Source organism: Hipposideros armiger, unplaced genomic scaffold (assembly GCF_001890085.2).
Source record: "Hipposideros armiger isolate ML-2016 unplaced genomic scaffold, ASM189008v1 scaffold_621, whole genome shotgun sequence".
Taxonomy (NCBI): domain Eukaryota; kingdom Metazoa; phylum Chordata; class Mammalia; order Chiroptera; family Hipposideridae; genus Hipposideros; species Hipposideros armiger.
This window is the reverse complement of record NW_017731971.1, coordinates 772173-782027: the sequence shown is the minus strand read 5'-3', so window position 1 is coordinate 782027 and position 9855 is coordinate 772173.

Below are 9855 nucleotides of genomic sequence, written 5' to 3'. Positions count from 1 at the left end.
GCCTACGCCGTCGCCAGCGACTCAGGGCAGCCCAGCTCCAGGTTGAGCTGTTGTTCAGCATCTTAGCTGTAGAGGGCAGTGTCACTGGCCCTCATATGTGAGATCCGAACTGGGTCCCTCTGGTGTCCCAAGCCAGCTCTTAACCAACGTGCCACTCGGCCGGCCCTATAAATTAAACTTTATCATAGGTGTGTATGTATAGGAAAACCATGGTATATACAGGGTTCAGTGCTACCTGTGGTTTCAGGCATCCATTGGGGGGCTTGGAACATATACCCCGCTCCCCCCCCGCACCCCTGTATGCCCCTTTCTTTATCTCACCTTTGTGTATTTCTTGGGCAGAAGGGTTAGTTACAAGTGAGTTATTTTAACTATGGGAATAGCGTCTATTATTGAATTCCCAGCACAAAGTTGATCACTTGGGTAAATTAACAGAGAATGACACTAGCATCCATATCCTCCCAAAATGTAGTCCTTTTTTTTAATACTAAGTAAGGTATTCCTCAGAGAAACTTGAAGTGGCTAACTTTCAGGGTACATGAGGCTAAGAGATGGTGACCATAAGACCTGGAGAAAGCCCCAGGCTTCCTTATTCTGCTTTCATTTCCCTTTTCCACATCATTCAGCTGTTTCCTAATCTGTGAGAGAAGGGAGTCAGAATGATGTGGGAGGTCCGTGACACCAGCTTGACTACAGCAGAGGATGAAGGTTAAAAACCTGTTCTAAATTGAGTAAAATACTCAAAAGATGGGTCAAATTGTGGGGAAACAAAACTGGCAGCTGGAAGCATTTGTACAAAAGGGCATGATAAAAAATGTGTCTTAGGAGTACAATATGGCGGTGTTGTACAGGATGAGGTTGCAAGGCAGACTGGATGGAAGACTGTTGAAATCCTTTCAAGCATGTCAGCAAATATTTATTGAGTTCCTACTATATCATTGCAATATACTGTGGAGGATACAAAGATGAGTAAGATTTATACATCAGCTCCTGTACTGAGGGGACTAACAGGTAGACTTATATAGCAAAGACATAAATAATTAGGTAGAAAATTAAGGGGATTGATTTTTCTGTTCTCAGAATCTATGAGTCTGCCACAAGAGAGCCTCAAAGCAATGTAGAAGCAGACAAAAAGACATCGGGTTGAAGATAAAGAAGGGTTTTTTGAAAGAGATGTCTTCTGAGATGGGCTATGGAGGAGGAACAGGATTTCAAGAGGCAGAGATGAGAGAAAGGACATTCCAGAAAGTGGATCTAATAGTAATTGTTGATTTTTCAATTTAGTTAGTTTTTACTTCTTGTTAGGATGGAATAGCAACTTGCTAACTTCTTCCATGCCAGACTGGAAACGAAGTTCCCAGGTAATGCTGTGTTTGTACCAAATCTAGAATACGTAGGGTAAGGACTTGTTCTTAAATTAGTAGGCAATACGGAGTCATTGAAGATTTTTGAGACGGAAATCTTTTAATCAGATCTTTATTTTAGAAGGAGAAGTGATGAGGATTTAAACCTGTGTGGTCCAAAATGGCAGCCACTAACCCCAACTGAGCACTTGAAATGTGACTAGTCCCAACTGAGGTGTGCTACTGGATTTTGAAGACAGTGCCAAAGAAAGAATTTCATTCATAATTTCTTGATTACATATTGAAATGGTAATATTTTGAATGTATTCAATTCAATGAATTTAAGCTTCAATTAATTTTACCTGTTTTATTGTTTTGTTTTTTTTACTTTTAAAATATGACTACCAGAGCATTAAACATTACTTTGTGGCTTGCATTCTATTTCTCTATTTCCTAAAGGTAATAGAGGAGTGATAAAATAGTGAATCGGGGATTTGCCCTTCCAATATGGCGAACAAGGTAATTCAGGCCAGCCTTCCCACCAAAGACAACTAGAAGAACTAGAAAACTATAAAAACTGTCTACTTGAAATCCTCAGAGACCTGACAAGTCAGTGAGAACTTACTGGGACAGATTAAGATCTCGGGTAGTATTGCCATAGGAAGGGTGATGACAAGATATTTAAGTAAGCAGGGGAAGGCTAGCCCCACCCTCAACTCCACAGAAAATTCCATCTGGATCTTCTATACAATCATTGATCACTTCAGCTCTCATAAACTTACAAAAATGAACCTGTACGCTCCCCATCACTCAAAGTAATACTAATGTATCACGTTCGTTCAATTAGAACATATTTTCTGAGCACTTACCCTGTGCCAGAGTTAACGTAAGTGTACTGTTGCCTGCCACACAATCACCATCCAGAATCATTACTTTCCCTCTCCTCGCTACTGAAGCAAAGATTGATATGATAAAGGCCAATTATATTTTGGTGAAAGCAACATATTATTGTGGTCAAGAGCACCAGCTCTGGTGCCAGGCTGCCTGGATTCCAATCCTTCCTCCTCCATTTACTAGCAGAGTAGCCTTGGGCTCAGGCTAAGGATCTGTAAAATAGGGAAAATAATAGTACTTACCTTACAGGATTATTGTGATAATTAAATGAGTTAATATATGTCCAGTGTTTATGCAAGAGTTTGCTACCACTGTTATTCATGAGAATAAACCTCAAATCTAAGACTCAATCTATGGAGACACAGTCTGAGGAGCTGCTGGAACAAGTATAATTGAAGTCGTCTGTTATGTTTACTGTAGTATTTCTTGTGTGAGTATAGTTTTCCAGCTACATTATGGGTTAGATAAGCTTTTGTTGGCTTGTCTCAGAAACTAATCACTACTTTATAGTACTTTTTATTTTTTATTTTATTTTATTGGGGAACAGCCATGGTCATTGGTTACACATTGCTTCCATGCTACAATGGCATAGTTGACTCTTTTAAGGAGGACACAGCTCACAGTGGCCCATGCAGGGATGGAACCAGCAACCTTGGTGTTATCAGCACCATGCTCTAACCAACTGAGCTAACCGGTCACCCCTATAATACTTCTTTAGGAGAGTGTATTCTTGGTGCTAAACAGTCTCCTCACATGACTTTCAGAACACAACCTTTTGGCAAGTTGGAAACTGCCTGTACGTATAGGTTGAAAAACGCACTGAACTGAAGGAGGCTATTACTGGGTTTGCACTTGAACCTTACAAATAAAATGATTGCTACAGGTTACAAGCACTGAGCAGCGCACCCCACCCCCATCCCCACAGGCTGTGCTGATTGAGCAAATCTGGTAAGATGCAAAAAAGGAGAAATGGTTTCAACAAAAGTTAGTCACTCCTTGGGGCTCTGTACCCATGTTTCCTGTTTCTACAGCTTGTGGCACAGCTCCCATGCTCCCACCACTTTACTTGCACAAGGGTCCTGGACCAGCCTCTCTTGGTCCCATTTTCCTCATCTCCAGACTAGGGAGGTTGACTCCTGCTAGCACCACCTCATAGGTGCAGCTGCAATCGGTGTTCTCCGTGCCCCTGACAACAGAATTACAGTAAATGGAAGCATCAGACTCCTACGCCTTCCATCACATCCTTGGAAACTTTCAATCTCATTGGTACTCCTGATTCCTAGGGGAAAGTAATGGACCATGGAAACGCTCTCCAATTTCTAGCAAAGGCATTTCTAATGCTTTACATTTAAGTACCACACAGTTCTCTTAAAAGTCTGAAGCATCCAGGGCCGGCTGAATGGCTCAGTTGGTTAAGATCTCACTCAAGAGTGTGAGCTCTGGGGCCTGCCGAGTGGCGCGATGGTTAAGAACGGGCTTGGGACGCCAGAGGGCCCCGGTTCGGATCCCACATATGAGGGCCAGTGACACTGCCCTCTACAGCTAAGATGCTGAACAACAGCTCAACCTGGAGCTGGGCTGCTGTGAGTCGCCGGCGATGGCATAGGCTGCAGCCCCTGTGGCAGTGGGTTGCCATGGGCTACCGTGTGTAGCCAGCAGCCAGCGTGAGCGACCAGCAGCCAGCGTGAGCGGCCAGCAGCCAGCGTGAGCGGCCAGCAGCCGCAGTGAGTGGCCGTCCAGAAGCCGGCGACTGATGTGCCTTGCACGGGAAGAGCACAATGATGGTGTCAACTTGGGCCAGTGAAGCAACGTCCTCCACAACTAGACTGAAGAACAAAACGACAGCAACTTGTCTGTTCCCCTTTACCCAATTCCCCAGCGCTGTTCCCTTCCCCCCAATACCCCAATAAAAATCTTTAAAAAAAAAAAAAAACGGGCTTGGGATGCCAAGGACCCTGTTTCGGATCCCACATATGAGGGCCAGTGACACTGCCCTCTATAGCTAAGATGCTGAACAACAGCTTAACCTAGAGCTGGCCTGCCGTAGGCTGCAGCCCCTGTGGCAGTGGGTTGCCATGGGCTACCGTATAGCCAGCAGCCAACGTGAGCAGCCATCCAGAAGCCGGCGACTGATCTGCCTCGCTCGGGAAGAGCGCAATGATGGTGCCAACTTGGGCCAGTGAAGCAACATCCTCCACAACTAGACTGAAGAACAAAACGACAGCAACTTGTCTGTTCCCCTTTACCCAATTCCCCAGCGCTGTTCCCATCCCCCCAGTTCCCCAATAAAAAATCTTTAAAAAAAAAAAGAGTGCAAGCTCTGAGCAACAGCGTTTGATTCCTGGCCCGAGATGAGCTACCGCTGCCACTGAGCTACCAACAGGCTCAGCTAAAAAAAAAAAAAAAAGGGTCTGAAGCATCTAATTTGATATGAAGTCATCTTTCGGCGTGTATCTTCTAAAGCTTCCAAGTAGATTTTAGCAACCTGAGATAGGAAGCATATGTTTTTTTTCCTTTCGTATCTCCTGCAAACATGTTAGCTGACTGACTATACAAGATGTCAACTTGAGTAGCTTACATCAGTGGTAGCCAAAATTTGGTCCTCGGGTGAGTGCAAGTCCTTCATTGTTTTGTTAAATATTAGCTGAAGGCCTACTATGTGCCAGATACTATTCTCTTGGGTTGTTGGAAAAGTCATGACACATTTTTGCAACGAAAAACAGAAAAAATATGTCATGACTTTTCTGACAACCCAATAGCTACTTGAGATACACTTGGAAAAAAAAAATCCCTGCTTTGTGGGGTCTTTGTCCTTGGCCATATTTTCATTACTCTTCAGTTAAATGAGTAAAATAAGGACAGTGGAGCGAGTTTTTCATAAAACTAAATATATTCAATTTCTGAAATCTGAGATTATTTCTTTGGTATTCAAATGCTCCTTCAATTTTGAAATGACGATAGTGTAGATACTAATTTTTACAAGTCCTCATTTAATTTAATAAACTAAAAAGATAGCAACCCTAAGTTGGCCCTCTAATATTTTCTTCAAATTTTTTGACTCTGCAATCTGAAGCTGAGAACGATACTAATTTAGGCCCATGTCACGACTTCTTACAATGCAAGCCTTGAACAAACTGAAAAAGAGTCAAACAGAAATGAACTCAAAATAAACATATTCAATGCCTCTCAGTCACTCCAACTATTCAACTGGCTCTCCAGAAGAAGGGGGGGCAAAAAATCAGCCCTGATTGTAGGGTTTGCCTATGTTTCCCATAGTGGCCGATTTCAAGCTACCAATGTAATGCTGCTTAAAGTGGAGTTAGGGAGATGCTGGCATAAGGTGCTGTCATGAGTTAATCCCAGGAAGAGCCAGCTCTAGGGCACTACTGCTCCAGCCTAGTGGGAAATATAAAGTCTAGTCCAGGCAGCAAGAGGTACTGAAAAGAGTGTGGGCTTTGAGTTCCAGTCCTACCACTTAACATCCACAATGACCTTGGACAAGCCTCTCTCTTTTTTTATTTCACTGTTATAATAACTTTAATTTATCTTGCATTTTACAAAAGTCTATGAACGATTTTAAAAAGCACCACCTTACCCCCATCATGTTTCTCTGACAGTTGTTAAAGTAAGCAATGAGTATGTCAACAGCTTGAGCATCGGCATCTTGCAAGGATTTCAGACCAGCCGCACGCCAAAGAGCTTGGCAGTTTTTCTATCTTGTTTTTAATATAATGGTATATTCACTCTGATGGAAAACCGTCCAGCCATCTCCACAACACACTTTGCAAAATCAGTGGTGATTAGCAAATTAGTTAGTTTTGGCATGGAGCTGTGCTTGCTTGCCTGTGACAGCCTGGAAGCTGGTTTTTTGGTGTGTTTTTTTTTAATTTTTAGGGTTTTTTTTTAATTGGGGAATTGGGGGGATGGGAAAAGCACTGGGGGAATTAGGGGAAGGGGAACAGACAAGTTGCTGTTGTTTTGTTCTTCAATCTAGTTGTGGAGGACGTTGCTTCACTGGCCCAAGTTGGCACCATCATNTTGCAGCTCGATTTGCTGTGAACCTACGATTGCTCAAAAAAAAGTTTTATTTTTTTTAAAAGTCTATTTCTGGAAATAGATTGTGGTGATGGTTACACAACATTAGGAGTGTACTTAATGACACTGAACTGTATACTTAACAATGATTAAAATGGTAAACTGGGTCATATATATTTTATCACAATTTAGAAAAATCAGAGAGAAGTTCTAGTGACTATTTGAAGGTTTGTTATTCAGCCATGTGACTTTGAATCAAACGTTGCTCAATTACTATTTTGTTACTTTTGTCTTCTCATAGGGTCCACTTTGAAGACTGTCCCTTAGTCTTCAAAATATAATCTGAATCTAGTCACTTCTTTATCTCCGCCATGACCATTCCAGGTTAAGGCCGCATCATTTCTCCCCTGGACTACCTTCCCTACATCTATGCTACACTCTACTCTGCTGTAACCCACACTGCAGCCTATTCTCTGGACAGAAGATCACATCACTGCCCTGTGCAAAGCCCTCCCATTACACATACTGTCTTTATTCAGCACTGACAAAAAATCCATGGCCTCATGGAGTTTATACTTTAGTGAATTTAGAGTATAATCCAAATTCTTAAGAAGCCTGCAGGGATGAGCTGGTCCCAGGCTACCTCTCTGACTTCATTTCAGCCTGTGGCTCTATGGAGACTGGTTCTCAAAACAAAAGGAGAATTTGGTTGGAAAGGGAGTAAGGGGTGAATGGTGGTTGTTTAAAAATGTTCATACCTATAAAAACAGAGTACGTACCAACATCCCCTCCCCAGGGCTTGATCTGGTTACTGTGCTCAGTTCCAAGACCAGGATTTGGGGCTGATGTATATAGTCCCCCTCATCAAGTTTGGACATGGCCACTTGAGGCTTAACAACCTAAAACACAAGTTATCTATACCTAATATATCTTTTTAAGTGATGGAGAAGAAACAGCATAGTGACAATGAAAAGCCTAATTCTGGAAAGGAAAGAATGGATAGAACATAGTACGCAGTTACCATCGGTCACACCACACATTATATCCTGCTAGACAGAAATATGGAGGACTCCCTCTCTGGCAGTGGAGTGAGTTTCTTGGCCAGCCAGCTGCGAACCTCCAGATTGGTTCTCTGTGGGGATCTTCTTTGTGGTCCACCGTGGTCCCTGGTTCTCCCTGCTAGAAGATCTTGCTTGTCCCTTATTCTCTGTGGCTATGACAGAGGTGGCCATGGGGTAAATCTTCTTTTTGGAGACTGACTACTCAACTTCAGCTATGGCACAAGTTGGCAGCCTAGAAAAGCAATAAACTGCCAGGCTTGGGGTTTCTTTGGCAATACAAGTCCCATAAAAATATCAGTAGCCTTTGGTTCAACTCCTTCTGCTAGTTACCACAGCCAAGATTTTTTTTTTTTCTAATCACTGTAGCCAGAGGTATACAAGCTTTGATGGGCTAGCCTTGGGACCTAAACCACCCCTGGAGCTAGGCAAAAAGTTGCTTCTAAAGTCCAGGAGTGTGTGTGTGGGGGGGGGATGGGGTGGGATTCCCATTTTAAAATCAGGATTGCCACAAGAAGGGGAAATGGGAATTAGGTGACAAAAACAATGTATATTTTCAGAAATCCTTTAGCTCAGGTATTCTCAACTTTTCTCCACCGCTGTAGAGAAGATAGATGCTCTTCACATTTGTGATGCGTTTCCACGGGCACACTTACAAAATAATGTTAGTCTCTGGTAGCTATCTATACACTGCCCTTTCCTCTCCCAGAAAACATGTCGAAATGCACATATAACAAAGCGATGTTGTTACGGAGATAACCTGGGTCTGCTCTAATTAGCTTTTAGATATATCACCGGCAAATTTCAGCACTGTTATGACTGATGAATTTCTTGTGACTGATCTTGCAATTGATTGTAATGCATCAAATGTATCACACCCATTGCTGGGGGAAGGGTCTTATCTTTGGCACCTCAGTGACTCCTTAGTTATGTCTTGTTTCGATCTGTTGGTAAAATTAACCTCCCTTGTTTGAGCACACATTGCCAAGTGACAGAGAGAAGCATCCAGGATAAAGTGAGATGTCCACTGGATCAAAGATTTTCGGTGACAGATAATCTATACAGAAAGTATTAGAAATAATATACATTTTAAATTTAGAACATTTCTATTCTTTCCACTGATTCAAGAATCCTATTTTCTTCCTTCAGAAAGTGTAAAACGGATCATTTTAAAAAGTTAATTAATTATAGTCTTCTAGTCTCCTACACTCTACTAAGGCTACAGCAGTTTCTCCTTAATCACAGTTTCGTTTTCCACTGTTTCAGTTACTTGCGGTCAACTGTAGTCCAAAATATTAAATGGAAAATTCCACCTCATTCACCTCATCAGGTAGGCATGGTATCCTTACATCATCATAAGTACAATAAGATATTTTGAGAGAGAGAGAGGGACCACAGTCACATAATTTGCATTGCGGTATATTGTTAATAATTGTTCTATTTTATTGCTAGTGATTGTTGTTAATCTCTTACTTGCCTCATTTATAAATTAAACTTTTTTTTTCTTAAAGATTTTTATTGGGGAATTGGGGGGATGGGAACAGCNACATCCTCCACAACTAGACTGAAGAACAAAACGACAGCAACTTGTCTGTTCCCCTTACCCCAATTCCCCAGCACTGTTCCTATCCCCCTAATTCCCCAATAAAAATCTTAAAAAAAAAAAAAAATTTTTTGAGCAGGAAAGAGACACGATTCGATCTATATTTTAGCAGTATTCCCCTGGCAGTGATGTCAGGAACAAATAATAGATGAAGAACAAGATGGCGATGCAGGAACCTGGAGGGAAGGCAACGTGTAGGAGATCGCACATCTTCTGGCTCCTCAGAAAAGGATGCCTCCCAGAAGAGTGACTCCTGAACTTTTTGGAAGCTTGAGTACGAGTCTGGCAGATGGGGAGGTGGGAAAGGCCTTCCAGACCCAACGAATCACATATTCAAACATGTAGACAGGAGACAGCACATTCAACAATCTGCAAGTCATTTCTGTTGAGCTTTGAAAGAACCAAAGACCAGTGTGAGAGATGTCTGACGCCATCTACACAAGTTTGTGTAAATGTCTCGGCACATCTACCCAGTTCTGTTATTTTGAAGGGATTGTTTTTCCCTTCTGCCTAAAGAACATCCTTTAGAATTTCCTTTTGTTTGGATACGTAGGCAACAAATTGACTCCATTCCTATGCATATTGGGGTTTGTTTATAGATTTTGTATTCTGGCACATTAACAGGTCTGTGTATACTTGACCAGAATCACACATTTATAATGTGTTTTGATATCTAATAGGGTTAGACTCTTATTAGTCGTTAGATTTTTTTCCTGAATATGTTTGCTTTTTATTTTTTCCATGTGATCTTTAAAATCAGCTTGTCAAATGATCACTCACCCTTCTGGTATTTTTATTTGGATGACATTAATTTTATATCTTAGTTAGGGAAAATGGACCTCTTTATATCTAAGAATAAGAGATGCCTTTATAGTTTTTCAAATTTTTTTTGCGCCCTTCTTATAGATATTGCTCATTTCTC